This window comes from Sciurus vulgaris (genome assembly GCF_902686455.1).
Source record: "Sciurus vulgaris genome assembly, chromosome: 6".
Taxonomy (NCBI): Eukaryota; Metazoa; Chordata; class Mammalia; order Rodentia; family Sciuridae; genus Sciurus; species Sciurus vulgaris.
Genome location: NC_136466.1, coordinates 135,256,958 through 135,276,816, shown reverse-complemented (window position 1 = coordinate 135,276,816; position 19,859 = coordinate 135,256,958).

Sequence of the window (19,859 nt, the reverse complement as noted above, 5' to 3'; positions counted from 1 at the left end):
AAAAAAGAATTTTTTCCAGTTTTGAAATTTCTATTTATTTTTCATTTTATTTTACTTTATTTTATTATTTATTATCATTATTATTATTGATTCATTGTACATAAATGGGGTACAACTGTCATTTCTCTGATTGTACATGAAGTAGAGTCACACCCTTCATAAAATCATACATGTACATAGGGTAATGATGTCTCTCTCATTCCATTATCTTTCCTTCCCCACCCAACCACTCATTTCTCTCTATACAATCCAAACTTCCTCCACTCTTCCCTTATCCCCTCCTCTCCCTTGCTATGTATCATCATCCACTTATCAGGAAAAACATTTGGCCTTTGGTTTTTTGGGATTAGCTTATTTCATTTAGCATGATATTCTCCAACTCCATCCATTTACCTGCATGTGCCATAATTTTATTCTTTTTTATGGCTGAATAATATTCCATATATATACCACAATTTCTTTATCCATTCATCAATTGAAGGACATCTACATTGGTTCCATAATCTAGCTATTGTGAATTGAGCTGCTATAAATATTGATGTGACTGTGTCACTGTAGTACGATATTTGGGTATAGGCCAAGGAGTGGGACAGCTGGGTCAAATGGCGGTTCCATTCCAGGTTTCCTAAGAAATCTCCATACTGGCTTTCCAGAGTGGCTGCACCAATTTGCAACCCCACCAGCAATGTATGAGTGTACTTTTTTGCCCACATCCTCGCCAACACCTATTGTTGCTTGTATTCATCTCACCCCATTCTAATTGGGGTGAGATTAAATCTTAGTGTACTTTTGATTTGCATTTCTCTTATTACTAGAGATGTTGAACATTTTTTCATATATCTGTTGATTGCTTGTAAATCTTCTTCTGTGAAGTGTCTGCTCAGTTCCTTAGCCCATTTATTGTTTGGATTATTTGTATTTTTGGTGTTAAGTTTTTTGAGTTATTTACAAATTCTGGAGATTAGTACTCTATCTGAAATGCATGTGGTAAAGATTTTCTTCCACTCAGTAGCCTCTCTCTTCAATTTTTTTTCAAAAGGGGTTTTTGCCAGTTTTGAAACTCTTACTTATTTTTTATTTTACTTATTTATTTATTTGGTAGGTATTGAAGTCAGGGCCACTCCACCACTGAACCACATCCCCAGCACTATTTTGTATTTTATTAGAGATAGGGTCTCACTGAGTTGCTTAGTGCCTCACTGTTGCTGAGACTTTGAACTGGTGATCCTCCTGCCTTAGCCTCCTGAGCAACTGGAATTACAGATATGTGCCACCTAAAACTTTTAACACTTAGCCTTAAAAAATTAGAAGAATTTTAAAATTATACCAGAAAGTTTAGTACTATATTGGGGTATAGGTTTAGAATTACAGGTCTATGCATCTGGGAGATAATGATGAAAAAGAAGTTTCCACCATCATAACGATCCTTTATGTTTCTTGAGGTGCCAAATCCTGGTAATTTTTCTTTCAGCTTAGTCTTGGAAAAAATAATACATTCTCACCACTATATAACTTTGAATCCCAAACTTGTGAAATTTATAAGCCATTGAAAATTCTCTCTAAAGAAAATTTCATTGGCATTACAGGGAATATGCAATTACAACAGAATTCAACAAGTCTTATCTTTTACCAAAGTTGAAGTAATAAGCAATTCTGAATGGAGTTCTCTGCCTAGTAGTACACATAGCATAACACCTTACATTACTGCAACTTTCATCAGAATATTTTGGTAGACATTTATTTCTGCTATGTTATGGTTGCTTTGGCTCTATTTTAAAGGACAGATTATCCTTGTTGGATAGTGTCTCTTTACTCTTTCTTGATATCTTCAAAAAATAATATAGAATTGATTTCTTATTATATGTGTCTGCAAATGTTGAGGATCAGTAGGATAAATATACTTGTTTTTTGCTGTCTTGCTCGTATGGCATGGAAACCCCCTGCCATCCCCCATCTTCAGGCAGGAATTTTACTTCCAAATATCAAGTAACAGTGGCAGAATTTATAATGATCCAAGTTACAAAATATAAAAGCCACAAACATCCACTCTCCCTGAACTCTAAACACCCAATCATTCCAACATCAAGAGTTAACCTCTGCATATCCCTGAAATTTTCCCTTTCTCTTTCAAGTTTAGATTTTTCTTTTTCTGTTTCCCAATCCCCTTTCTGTAAGCTCTGGTCTCACTAGAATTATCTTTATAAAATACAGAAATAATAATATACCAACCCTTAACCAAAACTCTGAGCTTTAACTTTACTTTAACTTTGCCTTGCTTTTGCTGAGGCCTTGAACTTGAGATCCTCCTGCCTCTGCTTCCTGGGCCACTGGGATTACAGGCGTGTGTCACTGCACCCACTGAGAGTCTTAATTTTTGAACAGGGTTCCTGCATTTTTAATTTGCATGGTCTCACTATGTTTTGGTTACAGGGTTCAGAACCTGGCAATTCCACTCACATTTATCCTCCTCTGACAAAAGATTTGTTGCTGAATTTTCTTCATTAACATCTTTTCACAATCCAGTCCTCAGTCATAAACTCTTTCCCCCATCTTCCCCTGAAGTTGGTGCTCATTTCTTTTTACCACTTGCTAACTTCAAACCGCTGATTTTCTGGCTAGAGCCTTCAGTGAGCAAATGGATCCTGATGGATTTTAACTATCTTTTTGTTTCCCTATGTTTTTGGTCATATTCTTCTTAGTTGGGGGTATATACAATTTTTCAACACTCTGTAACTACAATGAGATAACAGGTGTCATTGTTGAAAGGTGTTTTTTGTTTGGTTTTTCATGGGTTCACAGAATCTAGGCAAATGCTCCATGACTAAGCTCTATCCTCAGCCCTGAAAGGCTGAGTGCTTTGGCCCAAAAATTCAGGCAGAAAGGTCAAGTTCTCCTCCTGGCAGTCTAGAGATGCTTAACCCTTCAGTGGAGTCTGTGTGGCCATTGTAGCACAAGATTCTGTGATAATTCAGGTTGCTGAAGATGGAATTAGTCTTGTTGGTTCTCAACGATTTTTTTTTTTCTCACTACTCAAATGTCCTCAAAATAAGTCATTGAGAGGTTGCAAAGTTCCTTGGGGAAAAAAATGCAGCTTCTGACAAAGTTCTGGTTGCAAGGTAAAAACACCAGAGCAGTTGGCAAGGTATCAATAGAACAGGTTGTCAATTCTTTCTGTTTGACTTAGATTCTAAAATCCTAACATACTCTGTAGGGACCTAAATGAAATTGGAAGTCACCTTTCTACAACACTATCAAGTGAGAAGTGAAACAGATCTCCATAAAGCATGCCAACTAGCTGAGGACAGTGACACAGAGCAGATTAAGAATCCTGCCATGCCATATGAAGTAAATGGAGAGATTGTTTGGCATGAGTGATGAATGATATTCAAGTGCTATTTATCTTAATAATCTTTAAGATCTTAAATTATCTTCAACTCTTTTTAAGTTATGTGTCCAATTGCTTTATAATCAAATTATTATGGACTTTGCTTAGTAATGATGGGAGCTAATAATCAGATCACAGAATCTCAAAACCTTATAACCTAGTGAGATAAAGAATAGATGAAACCAAGCAAAGTAGTCAACAAGAAGAAGAACTGGATGAGGGAAAAACTATGCCCGATACCATAAGTTGAAAAGATGTTAACCAAAGGAAGAAACCAACCAATAAAGACCCCTCTACCCACCCACGCCCACAACCAGGATTACTATTTAGTAAGAAAAGTTCTGAGACTTTTGCTTATACCTTCCATTTTGGGAAATTTTCTGATATTATGTCATTGAATAGGTTGTTCATTCCTTTGGTTTGTATCTCTGTGTCTTCCTCAATCCCGATAATTCTTAAATTTGGTCTTTTCATGATGTCCCATAGTTCTTGGAAGTTCTGTTCATGATTTCTTACCATCTCCTCTGTTTTGTCAACTTTATTTTCAAGATTAAATATTTTGTCTTCATTGTCTGAGGTTCTGACTTCCAAGTGATCTAGTCTGTTGGTGAGTTTTTAATTTGGCTTATTGTTTCCTTCATTTCAAGGACTTCTGGGTTTTTTTTTTTTTTTTTTTCAGAATCTCTGTATCTTTGTTGAAATGATCTTTTGCTTCCTGCAGTTGCTCTTTCAACTGCTTATCGGAATGTTCATTCATTGCCTGCATTTTCTCTCTTATCCTTTGCTTCATAAATCATTTTAATTATGTATATTCTGAAAACCTTTTCTGACATTTCTTATACCATACTGTCATTGGATTCTATTAATATAGAATCTTGGTTTGTTGGGGCAATTTCTTCCCTTGTTTTTTCATGTTGCTCACGTATCTTACCCTCTAGAAGTGCAGGTCTGGGGTATTGCAGTTCCCCCACTATAGGGTTTTAGTGACCCTGCAGGTTTCCAAAACCTCTTCTTTAAGGGGGAGATCAATATTAGCAGTGCCCAGTACAGACAGTATGCAGCCTTAAACCAAATAGTCCCTATGAAGACATTAAAAATATTGTCATAATAAACAGAGAGGATGAGTCCAATTATTATCTACAGTATGACAAATAGATTTGTGATAAGGTCTGCAATTTCTAATGGAGGACAAAGAGGATGGGGAGGGGTGTAGGATGTAGCTGTTAATGGGATAAGAAATGAGTATATAGAAGTTTTAGATCATAGGAAGAGTAAAAGTGTAAAAGGGGATGGGGAGGGGTGTAGGATGTAGCTGTTAATGGGATAAAAAATGAGTATATAGAAGTTTTAGATCATAGGAAGAGTAAAAATGTAATCAAAAGAAGTTGGTTGTTAGCATGAGAAAAGGGAGAAAGATACTCTGAGGAAACAGGTAAACAAAAGGAAGATAGAGAAAGTCCAAAAAATAAAAAAAAAAAAAAACTTTAAAATTTTCAAAAAGGAGAAATCAAATCTCCCAGTCTTCAGTAGCCTAATGCATGAAAGGTACGTGACAATGAACTTCCAGTCTCCAGCAGGCATCTCAGGATGGGATTTGCCCCACCTAAAGGTGGCAGCTTCTGCTTCCAGGATAATCCAAGATAGCCTCACTGGCTTCCAAACGTGTTGGCAAATGGGGAGCTGCAGCTTGGGGCATGGGCATCAAGTCAGTGTGGTATGCGGTTGGTCGGGCCCGGCAGGTACTGGAGGCTGGAAGTCCTGCAGGTCCTGGCTGTTGTCCCAAAATGGCAGCAGCCACACATAACCAAACCTGTGGGTACTGTGACAGTGCACTTCTAGGCAACAGCAGGCAGCTGGCACTCCACTGGTGGTCTGCAGGTGATCTGTAGGCTACTGGTGGATGATCAGCATGTGGACCTTGGGCAGTGGGTGACAGGTAGGTGAAAGGCAGATGATGGGCAGGCAAGAGGCAGGCAAACAGACAATGGCAGATGATAGGCAGTAGTCAATGAAATATCTGCACTCAAAAAGTAGTCGATATGGTGGCAGACTGCTGGTGATTGAGGTGGACAAAAGGGGTAAACAGCAGGGGATCTATAAGTAGCAAAGACTGCCTCACAGAGAAACAGATTTTCCTCTGCTTGAAACCCAAGTTACAGAGCAACAAAGAATGCAGCCTCCCTCTAGTCCACCATCTTGGATCTCCTATACCTTCCAAGTATGATGAGAAACTAAAGAAATATCTAAATTTCTTGTGACCAGGGAAGGACGGAGAGAGGGAGTAGTAAAAGACACTTAGTGAAATGGCAGAAGGGAAAAATCTGGAATGTCTTTCTGATGGTACACAAACTCCAAATTGCCATGCCAGTTTGAGAATCCATGCCCTGAAGTACTCTCCCACGGGAGAATAAGTTTATACTAAAAAGATAAATTCCATTAGCAAATATTTAATACAACCTCAGGCAAGAGGGCTGAGGTTGTTTTCTCTCTATTGTTTTTTTAAGTGGGACTTGCAAATAACTGTATCTAAATTCTTCCAACTTTCAAGATACAGGAAAATACTTAGACCTTAATTTTTTCAGTCTTCAAATGTAATTCAGAGGAAATATAATTAATGAATTAATTTAAGGCACAATATGAAATTCATGTTTGAATTTAAGTTAATAGAAATTTCATTCTCTCAATCTCTATGAACCTGAGAGCCTCTCTCTTTTTTATATTTTATTTTGATTCATTGTTCACAAATGGAGTACAACTTTCATTTCTCTGGTTGTACATGTTGTAGAGTCACACCATTTGTGTAATCATACATGAACATAAAGTAATGATGTTTGTCACCTTCTATCATCTTTCCTCTCCCCACCCCCTCCCCGCCTCTCATTTTCTTCTATACAATCCATCCTTCATCCATTCTTGCCTCCTTCCCCCATTATATATCACCATCCACTCATCAGAGAAAATATTTGACCTTCAGTTTTTTGGTATTGGCTTATTTCACTTAGCATGATATTCTCCAACTCCATCCATTTACCTGAAAATGCCATAATTTTATTCTTCTTTATGACTGAATAATATTCCATTGTGTATATATACCACAGTTTCTTTATCCATTCATCAATTGAAGGGCATCTTGGTTGGTTCCACAATCTAGCTATTGTGAATTGAGCTGCTATAAACATGGATGTGGCTGTGTCACTCTAATATTCTGATTTTAAGTCCTTTGGGTACAGGCCAAGGAGTGAGACAGCTGGGTCAAATGGTGATTCCATTCCAAGTTTTCTAAGGAATCACCATACTGCTTTCCAGAGTGACTGCACCAATTTGCACCCCACCAGCAATGTCTGAGTGTACCTTTTTGCCCACATCCTCACCAACATCTATTGTTGCTTGTATTCATCTTACCCCATTCTAATTGGGGTAAGATGAAATTCTAGGGTAATTTTGATTTGCATTTCACTTATTACTAGAGATGTTGATAAGCCTTTAGCCACACTAACAAAGAAAAGGAGAGTCACAGAGCAAGCAGGCAGGTGAGCCAGACCGCTTACATTGTGGAGGTAGGGGGTAGGCAGCTATTCCACCCAGCCAGCAAGCCAAGGACATACATCATAACTGAGCTACCCCGCCTGACCCCTGCACCTATGTAGGTGCCATCACTGCTTGGTCACAGTCACGGAGAGAGCTGGCGGGAGACTCAGGCCACTTACATTGCGGAGGTAGCAGGCGGGCAACCAACCCACCTGACTTGCGGAGCTGGGCAGCAGGTAGCCAACCCACCCAACCACCAGGCCAAAGACAGATGGCATCACTAAACAACCCCACCCAACCACCACGCCAAGGTTTGTCGCCATCAAAGAGTTAGCCAGAGGCTTCTTTATAGGCTGGTGCAGGCATTTTGAATTACTCCTGAGGGCGTGGTCATCACCATTGGAAGGGCAACTCCCTTCCTGAGACAACTACAGGAGGCTAGAGGACCATTGACAAGACCCATGAGCCAAGAAGAGGAAGTATTGAGAGACTCGGGACCAACTCAGAGCCACCAGGGAATATTCCCCACCTGAAGGCCACCACCTCTAGAAGGCCAGCTTCTTAGTGGAGCACCGCATTATCAAGTTCCTCCAAGACTTCAGGCTACTAAAGGTTAAGAGGTGAGTTATTGGAAATCTACAGAGACAATATTAGTCAATAGAGGAAATCTGCAATATCTCAGAGTTTCACTATTAGAGGGGTAGATACCTGAACAATATGAGAAAACAAGGGAAGAAAATGTACAAAACAAACCTAGATGGTATAACAATAAAATCCAATGACAGCATGGCAGAAGAAACGTCAGAAAGGGAGTTCAGAATGTACATAATCAAAATGATCAGAGAAGCAAACGAGGAGATGAAAGGGCAAATGCAGGCATTGAATGATCAATTGGTGTGAATGATCACACCAATCGACAGTTAAAAGAGCAAATACAGGAAGCAAAAGATCATTTCAATAAAGAGTTAGAGATATTAAAAAAAACAGAAATCCTTGGAATAAAGGAAACGATAAACCAAATTAAAAACTCCTTAGAAAGCATATCCAATAGGATAGAACACCTGGAAGACAGAACCTCAGATACTGAAGACAAAATATTTAACCTTGAAAACAAAGTTGACCAAACAGAGAAGATGGTAAGAAATCATAAACAAAATCTACAAGAACTATTGGATATCATGAAAAAGCCAAATTTAAGAATTATCAGGATTGAGGAAGGCTTAGAGAAACAAACCAAAGGAATGAACAATTTATTCCATGGAATAATATCAGAAAATTTCCCAAATCTGAAGAATGAAATGGAAAATCAACTACAAGAGGCTTATAGAACTCCAAATACACAAAATTACAATAGACCCACACCAAGGCACATTATTATGAAATACCTAACATACAAAGTAAAGACAGAATGTTAAAGGCTGCGAGAGAAAAGAATCAAATTGCATGCAGGGGGAAACCAATATGGCTATCAGCCGATTTTTCAATCCAGATCCTAAAAGCTGGAAGGGCCTGGAACAACATTGTTCAAGCTCTGAAAGAAAATGAATGCCAACCAAGAATCTTATACTCAGCAAAACTTACCTTCAGATTTGACGACAAAATAAAATCCTTCCATGATAAACAAAAGCTTAAAGAATTTACAAAAAGAAAGCCAGCATTACAGAACATTCTCAGCAAAATATTCCAGGAGGAAGAGATGAAAAACAATGATATAAATCAGCAACAGGAGGAACTACCCTAAAGGAACAACCAAATAAAGGAGAAATCAAGTTGTATCAAAAAAAAAATGAGTCAAATGACTGGGAATACAAATCATATCTCAATAATAACCCTGAATGTTAATGGCCTGAACTCACCAATCAAAAGACATAGACTGGCACATTGGATTAAAAAGAAAAATCCAACAATATGCTGCCTTCAAGAGACTCATCTCATAGAAAGAGATACTCACAGACTAAAGGTGAAAAGATGGGGAAAAACATACCATGCACATGGACACAGCAAAAAAGCCATAGTATCCATCCCCATATCAGATAATGTGGACGTCAAACCAAAGTTAGTCAGAAGGGATAAAGAAGGACATTTCATACTGCTTAAGGGAAGCATAAATCAGCAAGACATAACAATCATAAATATCAATGCCCCAAACATTGGCTCATCCATGTACGTCAAACAAATCCTCCTCAATGCCAGAAATCAAATAGACCACAACACAATAATACTAGGCGATGTTAACACACATCTCTCACCACTGGACAGATCTCCCAAAAAAAAAAACTGAATAAAGAAACCATAGATCTAAACAACACAATCAACAATTTAGACTTAACGGACATTTATAGAATATACTATCCAACAAAGAGTGAATACGCTTTCTTCTCAGCAGCACATGGATCCTTCTCTGAAATAGATCATATATTATGTCACAAAGCTACTGTTAGCAAGTACAAGACGATAGAGATAATACCTTGTATTCTATCAGATAATAACAGATTGAAATAAATGGATTAGAAATAAATGACAAAGTAAAAAACAGAAACTACTCCAACACCTGGAGATTAAATAATATGCTATTGTATGATGAATGGATAACAGAAGCTATCAGGAAGGAAATTAAAAAATTCTTAGAGGTAAATGAGAACAAAGAAACAACATATCAAAATCTCTGGGACACTATGAAAGCAGTTCTTAGAGGAAAATTTATTTCATGGAGTGCATTCAATGAAAGAAATCCATGAAATTGAAACAAAAGAAACAATAAAAAAATTGACAAAATAAATAGTTGGTTCCTTGAAAAAATAAACAAAATTGATAAACCCTTAGCCACACTAACAAAGAGAAGAGAGAAAACTCAAATTACTAAAATTCAGAATGAACAAGGAAATATCACAACAGACACGAGTGAAATACAAAACATAATTAGAAGCTATTTTGAAAATCTATACTCCAACAAAATAGAAAATCTCGAAGACATCAACAGGTTTCTAGAGACATATGAATTACCTAAACTGAACGCGGAGGACATACACAATTTAAATAGATCAATTTCAAGAAATGAAATAGAAGAAGTCATCAAAAGTGCACCATCAAAGAAAAGTCCGGGACCAGATGGGTTCTCAGCCGAGTTCTACAAAACCTATAAAGAAGAGCTCATTCCAATACTCCTCAAAGTATTCCATAAAATAGAAGATGAGGGAACCCTCCCAAACTTTTCTGCTATAAGATGCAGGGTCTCTGCTCTGATTTTAAGGTCCCTGATCCATTGTGAGTTGATTTTTGTGCAGGGTGAGAGATACGGGTTTAGTTTCATTCTGTTGCATATGGATTTCCAATTCTCCCAGCACCATTTGTTGAAGAGGCTATCTTTTCTCCATTGCATATTTTTGGCCCCTTTGTCTAGTATGAGAAAATTGTATTTATTTGGGTTTGTGTCTATGTCCTCTATTCTGTACCATTGATCTACCTGTCTATTTTGGTGCCAATACCATGTGATTTTGTTACTACTGCTTTGTAGTATAGTTGAAGTTCTGGTATTGTGATACCCCCTGCTTCACACTTCCTGCTAAGGATTGCTTTAGCTATTCTGGGTTTCTTATTCTTCCAGATGAATTTTATGATTGCTTGCTCTATTTCTGTAAGGTACATCATTGGGATTTTAATTGGAATTGCATTGAATCTGTATAGCACTTTTGGTAGTATTGGCCATTTTTGCATATAAAAATGCTTTAGATTTATGCGTGTTGATTTTATAGCCTGCTATTTTGCTGAATTCATTGATGAGGTCTAGAAGTTTTCTGGAGGAGGTTTTTGGATCCTCTAAATATAGAATCATGTCATCAGCAAATAGTGACAGCTTAAGTTCCTCTTTTCCTATTCGTATCCTTTTAATTTCTTTAGTCTGTCTAATTGCTCTGACTAGAGTTTCGAGGACAATGTTGAATAGAAGTGGTGAAAGAGGACATCCCTGTCTTGTTCCCGTTTTTAAAGGGAATGGTTTCAGTTTTTCTCCATTAAGAATGATGTTGGCCATGGGCTTAGCATAAATAGCCTTTACAATGTTCAGGTATGTTCCTACTATTCCTATTTTTTCTAGTGTTTTGAGCATGAATGGGTGTTGCATTTTGTCAAACGCTTTTTCTGTGTCAATTGAAATAACCATATGATTCTTATCCTTAAGTCTATTGACATGATGGATTACGTTTATTGATTTATGAATGTTGAACCATCATCATTTCAGGGATGAACCCCACTTGATCGTGGTGCACAATTTTCTTAATATGTTTTTGGATACGGTTTGCCAATATTTTGTTAAGGATCTTTGCATCTAAATTCATCAAGGATATTGGTCTAAAATTTTCTTTCCTTGATGTGTCTTTTCCTGGTTTGGGTATGAGGGTGATATTAGCTTCATAGAATGAGTTCAGTAGGGTACACTTCTTTTCTATTTCCTGGAATACTTTGAGAAGTATTGGAATGAGTTCTTCTTTGAAGGGCTTCTAGAACTCGGCTGAGAATCCATCCGGTCCTGGGCTTTTCTTGAATGGTAGATTTTTAATGACTTCTTCTATTTCATTGCTTGATATTGATCTGTTTAAATTGTGTATGTCCTCTTGGTTCAGTTTGGAAGGAGCATATGTCTCTAGAAATTTGTCAATGTCTTCAGTAGTTTCTATTTTGTTGGAATACAGATTTTCAAAGTAGCTTCTCATTATGTTCTGTATCTCAGTGGTGTCTGTCGTGATATTTCCTTTTTCATCATGTATTTTAGTAATTTGAGTCTTCTCTCTCCTCTTTGTTAGTGTGGCTAAGGGTTTGTCTATTTTGTTTACTTTCTCAAAGAAGCAACTTTCTGTTTTGTCAATTTTTTGAATAGTTTCTTTTGTTTCAATTTCATTGATTTCAGCTCTGATTTTAATTATTTCCTGTCTTCTACTACTTTTGCTGTTATTCTGTTCTTCTTTTTAAAGGGCTTTGAGCTGTAATATTAGGTCATTTAGTTGTTGACTTTTCATTCTTTTCTGGAATGTGCTCCATGCAATGAATTTTCCTCTTAGTACTGCTTTCATAGTGTCCCAGAGATTTTGATATGTTGTATCATCGTTCCCATTGACCTCTAAGAATTTTTTAATCTCCTCCCTGATATTTTTTGTTATCCATGTTTCATTCAATAGCATATTATTTAGTCTCCAGGTGTTGGAGTAATTTCCCTTTTTTATTTTGTCATTGATTTCTACTCTCAGTCCATTATGATCTGATGGAACATAAGGCAGTATCTCTATTTTTTTGCATTTCCTAAGGGCTGCTTTGTGGCATAACATATGGTCTATTTTTGAGAAGGTTTCATGTGCTGCTCAGTAGAAAGTGAATCCACTCCTTGATGGATGGAATATTCTATATATATCTATTAGGTCTAGGTTATTGATTGTGTTATTGAGTTCTATGGTTTCTTTGGTTGAATTTTGTTTGGAAGATATATCTAGTGGTGACAGCAGTGCGTTAAAGTCACCCAGAATTATTGTGTTGCGGTCTATGTGATTCCTGAAATTGAGAAGGATTTGTTTGATGTGCAGGGATGCACCATTGTTTGGGGCATAAATATTTACTATCGTTAAGTCTTCCTGATTTATGGTTCCCTTAAGCAGTATGAAATGTCCTTCTTTATTCCTTCTGACTAATTTGGCTTGAAGTCCACTTTATCTGATATAAGGATGGAAAAGCCCGCTTTTTTACTGAATCCAGGTGCATGGTAGGTTTTTCCCATCCTTTCACCTTTAGTCTGTGGATGTCATTTTCTATGAGATGAGTCTCTTGCAGGCAGCATGTTGTTGGGTTTTTCTTTTTAATCCATTCTGCCAGTCTATGTCTTTTGATTGATGAGTTTAGGCCATTAACGTTCAGGGTCATTATTGAGATATGATTTGTATTCCCAGTCATGTGGCTTATTTTTGGTTTTTAAGTTGGCTTGGTTTCTCCTTTGAGTGTTTTTTCTCTAAGGTAGTTCCTCCCTTTGCTGACCTCCATTGTTGCTTTTCATTTCCTCCTCATGGAATATTTTGTTGAGAACATTCTGTAGTGCAGGCTTTCTATTTGTAAATTCTTTTAACTTTTGTTTATCATGGAAGGATTTTATTTCATCTTCAAATCTGAAGGTTAGTTTTGCTGGGTACAGGATTCTTGGTTGGCAACCATGTTCTTTCAGAGCTTGAAATATGTTGGTCCAGGCCCTTCTAGCTTTTAGTGTCCACTTTGAGAAGTCGGTTGCTATCTGTATTGGTCTCCCCCTGTATGTAATCTGATGCTTTTCTCTCGTGGCCTTCAAAATCCTATCTTTATTTTGAATGTTAGGCATTTTCATTTTAATGTGACTTGGTGTGCTTCCGTTGTGATTCTGTGCATTTGGTGTTCTGTAAGCCTCTTGTATTTGATTTTCCATTTCATTCTTCAGGTTTGGGAAATTTTCTGATATTATTTCAGTGAATAGATTATTCATTCCTTTGGTTTGTGTCTCTGTGCCTTTCTCAATCCCAATAATTCTTAAATTTGGTCTTTTCATGATGTCCCATAGTTCTTGGAGATTCTGTTCATGATTTCTTATCATCTTCTCTGTTTGGGCAACTTTATTTTCAAGATTAAATATTTTGTCTTCATTATTTGAGGTTCTGTCTCCCAGTGGTCTAGTCTTTTGGTGATGCTTTCCATTGAGTTTTTTATTTGGTTTATTATCTCCTTCATTTCAAGGCTTTCTGTTTGGTTTTTTGTTTTGTTTTGTTTTGTTTTTTTGTTTTGTTTTGTTTTGTTTTGTTTTTGTTTTTGTTTTGAGAATCTCGATTTCTTTGTTGAAATGATCTTTCGCTTCCTGCAGGTGCTCTTTCAGCTTATTGGTATTGTCATTCATTGCCTGCATTTGCTCTCTTATCTCATCCTTTGCTTCACAAATCATCTTAGTCATGTACAATCTGAAGTCCTTTTCTGACATTTTTTCTAACATACTGTCATTGGATTCTATTAACATAGAATCTAGATTTGTCTGGATCATTTTCTTCCCTTGTTTTTTCATGTTGTTCATGTATCTGCCCCTCTAGCAGTGTAGACCTAGGGTATTGCAGATTTCCCCCTATAGTATTATAGTGGCCCTGTAGGTTTCCAAAACCCTTTCCTTAAGGGGAGATCAATATTAGCAGTGCCCAATTCAGACACTATGCAATCCTAGACCAAATAGCCCCTAAGGGGACAATAACAAAATTATCATAATAAACAAAATGAGTTCAAATATTATCTTCGGTAAAACAAACAGGTTTGCAATAAGGTCAGCAGTTTCTAATGGAGGACAAAGAGGATGAAGAGGGTTGTAGAATGTGGCTGTTAATGGGATAAGAAAAGAATATACAGAAGTTCTAGAAAATAAAAAGGGTGAGAGTGTAATCAAAAGAAATTGGGGATCCAAGATGGCAGACTAGAGGGTGACTGCATCTCCAGTCGCTCCAGAACCCAGGATTCAAGAAGGGGAGGCATTGAGAGACTTGGACTAAAATAGAGCAGGGTAGGGCAGAAAGAGTCTTCCCCAGGTAGCCCTGCTCACTTTGACAGTGGGCTCCTCCCACAGGGACAGATTCTCCAGCTTCCCGGAGCAGGCCCCCTAGTGAGAGCCTTTCTGCACAAGTCCCTGAGACAGCACGGTGAGCTTCGGCCTGCAGGCTTCTTCAGGGACCAAGACAGGGCAGCCAGGGACTTCCCCAAGTAGCCTGTCTCCCTCCAGTGGGAAGCGCCTTTCAAGGCTAGCTTCTCACATCAGACCGCCCAGTGAGAGCCAGCCAGAAGTCCCCGAGCCAGCAGAGAGCTCCAACCCACAGGCAGCATCTGGGACCAGGGCAGGGCAGCCAGAGATTTCTCCAGGCGGCTCTGCCCCCTCCGGCCACAGGCTCATTCCACGGGGCGATCCAAGATAGCGGACTATAGGGTGACTGCATCTCCTGTTGCTCCAGAACCCAGGATTCAAGAAGGGGAGGCATTGAGAGACTTGGACGAACATAGAGACACGGGGTGAGTCTCCTGCACTGGGTGAAGCTCGGCCTGGGTGGCAAGCACAGATAGGGACGACTTATCAGAATAGGGCAGGACAGCTAGAGTCTTCCCCAGATAGCCCTGCTAACTCCGGTGGTGGGCTCCTCACACACGGCCAGCTCCTTGGAGCAGGCCCCCCAGTGAGAACCATTCCACACAGAGCCAGTTCCAAGCCCCAGAACCAGTAGCAGGCTAGGGGCAGCTTGCTTCAGAAGCACTGCATTATCAAGTTCCTCCAAGACTTCAGGCTACTGAAGGCTGGGAGGTGATACACTGGAAATCTACAGGGTCACTATAAGCCAATAGAAGAAATCTGAGATGTCTCAGAGTCCCACAGACATCTGACCAATATGAGAAAACAAGTGAAGAAAATGTACAAAACAAACCTAGATACTATATCAATAAAATCCAATGACAGCACAGCAGAAGAAATGTCCGAAAGGGAGTTCAAAATGTACATAATTAAAACAATCAGGGAAGCAAACGAGGAGATGAAAGAGCAAATGCAGGCATTGAAGGAGGAGATGAAAGAGCAAATGCAGGCATTAAATGAACATACCAATCAACAGTTAAAAGAGCAAATATGGGAAGCAAGATATCATTTCAATAAAGGGTTAGAGATACTGAAAAAAAAACAAACAAACAGAAATCCTTGAAAGGAAAGAAACAATAAACCAAGTTAAAAACTCCATAGAAAGCATAACCAATAGGACAGATCACCTGGAAGACAGAACCTCAGATATTGAAGACAAAATATTTAATCTTGAAAACAAGGTTGACCAAAGAGAGAAGATGGTAAGAAACCATGAACAGCATCTACAAGAATTATGGGATATCATGAAAAGGCCAAATTTAAGAATTATTGGGATTGAGGAAGGCTTAGACAAACAAAAAAGGAATGAACAATCTATTCAATGAAATAATATCAGAAAATTTCCCAAATCTCAAGAATGAAATGGAAAACCAAATACAAGTGGCTTATAGGACTCCAAATATACAAAATTACAACAGACCCACACCAAGGCACATTATTATGAAAATACCTAACATACAAAATAAAGACAGAATTTTAAAGGCTGCGAGAGAAAAGAATCAAATTACATTCAGGGGGAAACCAATTAGAATATCAGCAGATTTTTCAATCCAGACCCTAAAAGCTAGAAGGGCCTGGAACAACATTTAACAAGCCCTGAAAGAAAACGGATGCCAACCAAGAATCTTATACCCAGCAAAACTTACGTTCAGATTTGATGACAAAATAAAATCCTTTCATGATAAACAAAAGCTAAAGGAATTTACAAAAAGAAAGCCAGAAGCAGCCCAGCCCCCTCCGGTGGGAAGCGCCTCTCTAGGCTAGCTTCCCGGGGCAGACTGCCCAGTGAGAGCCTCTCGATGCAGAGCCAGCCACAAGTCCCCAAGCCAGCGGAGATATTCGACACGCAAGCAGCTTCTGGGACCAGGGCTGGGCAGCCAGAGACCTCTCCAGGCAGCATTGTCCCACTCCAGCTGCAGGCTTTTTCCATGGGGCGATCCAAGATGGCGGACTAGAGGGTGACTGCATCTCCAGTCACCCCAGAACCCAGGATTCAAGAAGGGGAGGCATTGAGAGACTCGGACTAAGATAGAACCACGGGGTGAGTCTCCCCCACCCAGCGAAGCTCAGCTGGGCGGCAGGCCCGGATTCGAGTGGCTTATTAGAGTGGGACAGGGCAGATAGCGTGTCCCCCAGGCAGCTCTGTGCAGTCTGGCAGTGGGCTCCGCCCACAGGGACAGATCCTCCAGCCTCTTGGAACAGGCCCCCCAGTGAGAGCCCTTCTGCACAGAAGCAGCGCGGCCAGCTCCAGCCCGCCCAGCTGCCAGCTCCAACCTGCCCGCAGGTTGCTTCAGTGACCAGCACAGGGCGCCAGGGACTTCCCCAAGCAGCCCAGCCCCCCTCCGGCGGGAAGCGCCTCTCTAGGCTAGCTTCTCGGGGCAAACCGCCCAGTGAGAGCCTGTCTACACAGAGCCAGCCACAAGTCCCCAAGCCAGTGGAGACCTCCGACCTACAACCAGCCTCTGGGACCAGGGCTGTGCAACAAGAGACCTCTCTAGGTCTCTCTCCCTGGAACCAGTAGCGAGCTAGGGGCAGCGTTCTTCGGAAGCACTGCATTATCAAATTAATCCAAGACTTCTGGCTACTGAAGGCTGGGAGGTGATACACTGGAAATCTACAGGGTCACTATAAGCCAATAGAAGAAATCTGAGATGTCTCAGAGTCCCACTGACATCTGACCAATATGAGAAAACAAGGGAAGAAAATGTCCGAAACAAACCTAGATACTATATCAATAAAATCCAATGACAGCACAGCAGAAGAAATGTCCGAAAGGGGGTTCAGAATGTACATAATTAAAACAATCAGGGAAACAAACGAGGAGATGAAAGAGCAAATGCAGGCATTGAAGGAAGAGATGAAAGAGCAAATGCAGGCACTGAATGATGAGATGAAAGAGCAAATGCAGGCATTAAATGATCATACCAATCAACAGTTAAAAGAAAAAATACAGGAAGCAAGAGATCATTTCAATAAAGGGTTAGAGATACTGAAAAAAAAAAAAAAACAGAAATCCTTGAAATGAAGGAAACAATAAACCAACTTAAAAACTCCATAGAAAGCATAAACAATAGGATAGATCACCTGGAAGACAGAACCTCAGATATTGAAGACAAAATATTTAATCTTGAAAACAAGGTTGACCAAAGAGAGAAGATGGTAAGAAACCATGAACAGCATCTACAAGAATTATGGGATATCATGAAAAGGCCAAATTTAAGAATTATTGGGATTGAGGAAGGCTTAGACAAACAAACCAAAGGAATGAACAATCTATTCAATGAAATAATATCAGAAAATTTCCCAAATCTCAAGAATGAAATGGAAAACCAAGTACAAGAGGCTTACAGGACTCCAAATATGCAAAATGACAACAGACCTACACAAAGGCACATTATTATGAAAATACCTAACATTCAAAATAAAGACAGAATTTTAAAGGCTGCGAGAGAAAAGAATCAGATTATATTCAGGAGGAAACCAATAAGAATATCAGCAGATATTTCAGTCCAGACCCTAAAAGCTAGAAGGGCCTGGAACAACACTTACCAAGCCCTGAAAGAAAATCCTAAAAATTAGAAGGGCCTGGAACAATATTTACCATGCCCTGAAAGAAAATAGATGCCAACCAAGAATTTTATACCCAGCAAAACTTACTTTCAGATTTGAGGATGAGATAAAATCCTTCCACGATAAACAAAAGCTAAAGGAATTTACTAAAAGAAAGCCGGCATTACACAACATTCTCAGCAAAATATTCCATGAGGAAGAGATGAAAAACGATGTAAATCAGCAACGGGAGGAACTAGCCTAAAGGAATAGCCAAATAAAGGAGAAACCAAATCATGTCAAAAAACAAAAATGAGTCAAATGACTGGGAATACAAATCATATCACAATTATAACCCTGAATGTTAATGGCCTGAACTCATCAATCAAAAGACATAGACTGGCACATTGGATTAAAAAGAAAAATCCAACAATATGCTGCCTGCAAGAGACCCATCTCATAGAAAGAGATACCCATAAACTAAAGGTGAAAGGATGGGAAAAAACATACCATGCACATGGACACAGCAAAAAAGCTGGAGTATCCATCCTCATTTCAGATAATGTGGACTTCAAGCCAAAACTAGTCAGAAGGGATAAAGAAGGACATTACATACTGCTGAAGGGAAGCATAAATCAGGAAGACATAACAATCATAAATATCTATGCCCCAAACATTGGCTCATCCATGTACGTCAAACAAATCCTTCTCAATGCCAGAAATCAAATAGACCACAACACAATAATACTAGGTGATTTTAACACACCTCTCTCACCGCTGGATAGATCGTCCAAACAAAAATGGAATAAAGAAACCATAGATCTCAACAACACAATCAACAATTTAGACTTAACCAACTTATATAGAAAATACCATTCAACAAAGAACGAATACAATTTCTTCTCAGCAGCACATGGATCCTTCTCTAAAATAGACCATGTTTTATGCCAAAAAGCTACTGTTAGCAAATACAAGAAGATAGAGATACTACCTTATACTCTATCAGATCATAATGGATTGAAATTAGAAATAAATGACAGAATAAAAAACAGAAACTTCTCCAATATTTGGAGATTAAATAATACACTATTATATGATGAATGGATAACAGAAGACATCAGGAGGGAAATTTAAAAATTCTTAGAAGTAAATGAGAACAAAGAAACATCATATCAAAATCTCTGGGACACTATGAAAGCAGTACTGAGAGGAAGACTTATTTCATGGGGCGCATTCATCAAAAGAAGTAGAAATCAACAAATAAACGACTTAACACTACAGCTCAAAGCCCTAGAAAAAGAAGAGCAGACCAACAGCAAAAGTAGAAGAAGACAGAAAATAGTTAAAATCAGAGCCGAAATCAACGATTTTCAAACAAAAGAAACAATCGGAAAAATTAACAAAATAAATAGTTGGTTCTTTGAAAAAATAAACAAAATTGATAGACCCTTAGCCACACTAACAAAGAGAAAGAGGGAGAAAACTCAAATTACTAAAATTCGGAATGAACAAGGAAATATCACAACAGACACGAGTGAAATACAAAACATAATTAGAAGCTATTTTGAAAATCTATACTCCAACAAAACAGAAAACCTCGAAGACATCAACAAGTTTGTAGAGACATATGAATTACCTAAACTGAACGAGGAAGACATACACAACTTAAATAAATCAATTTCAAGCAATGAAATAGAAGAGGTCATCAAAAGCCTACCGACAAAGAAAAGTCCGGGACCAGAT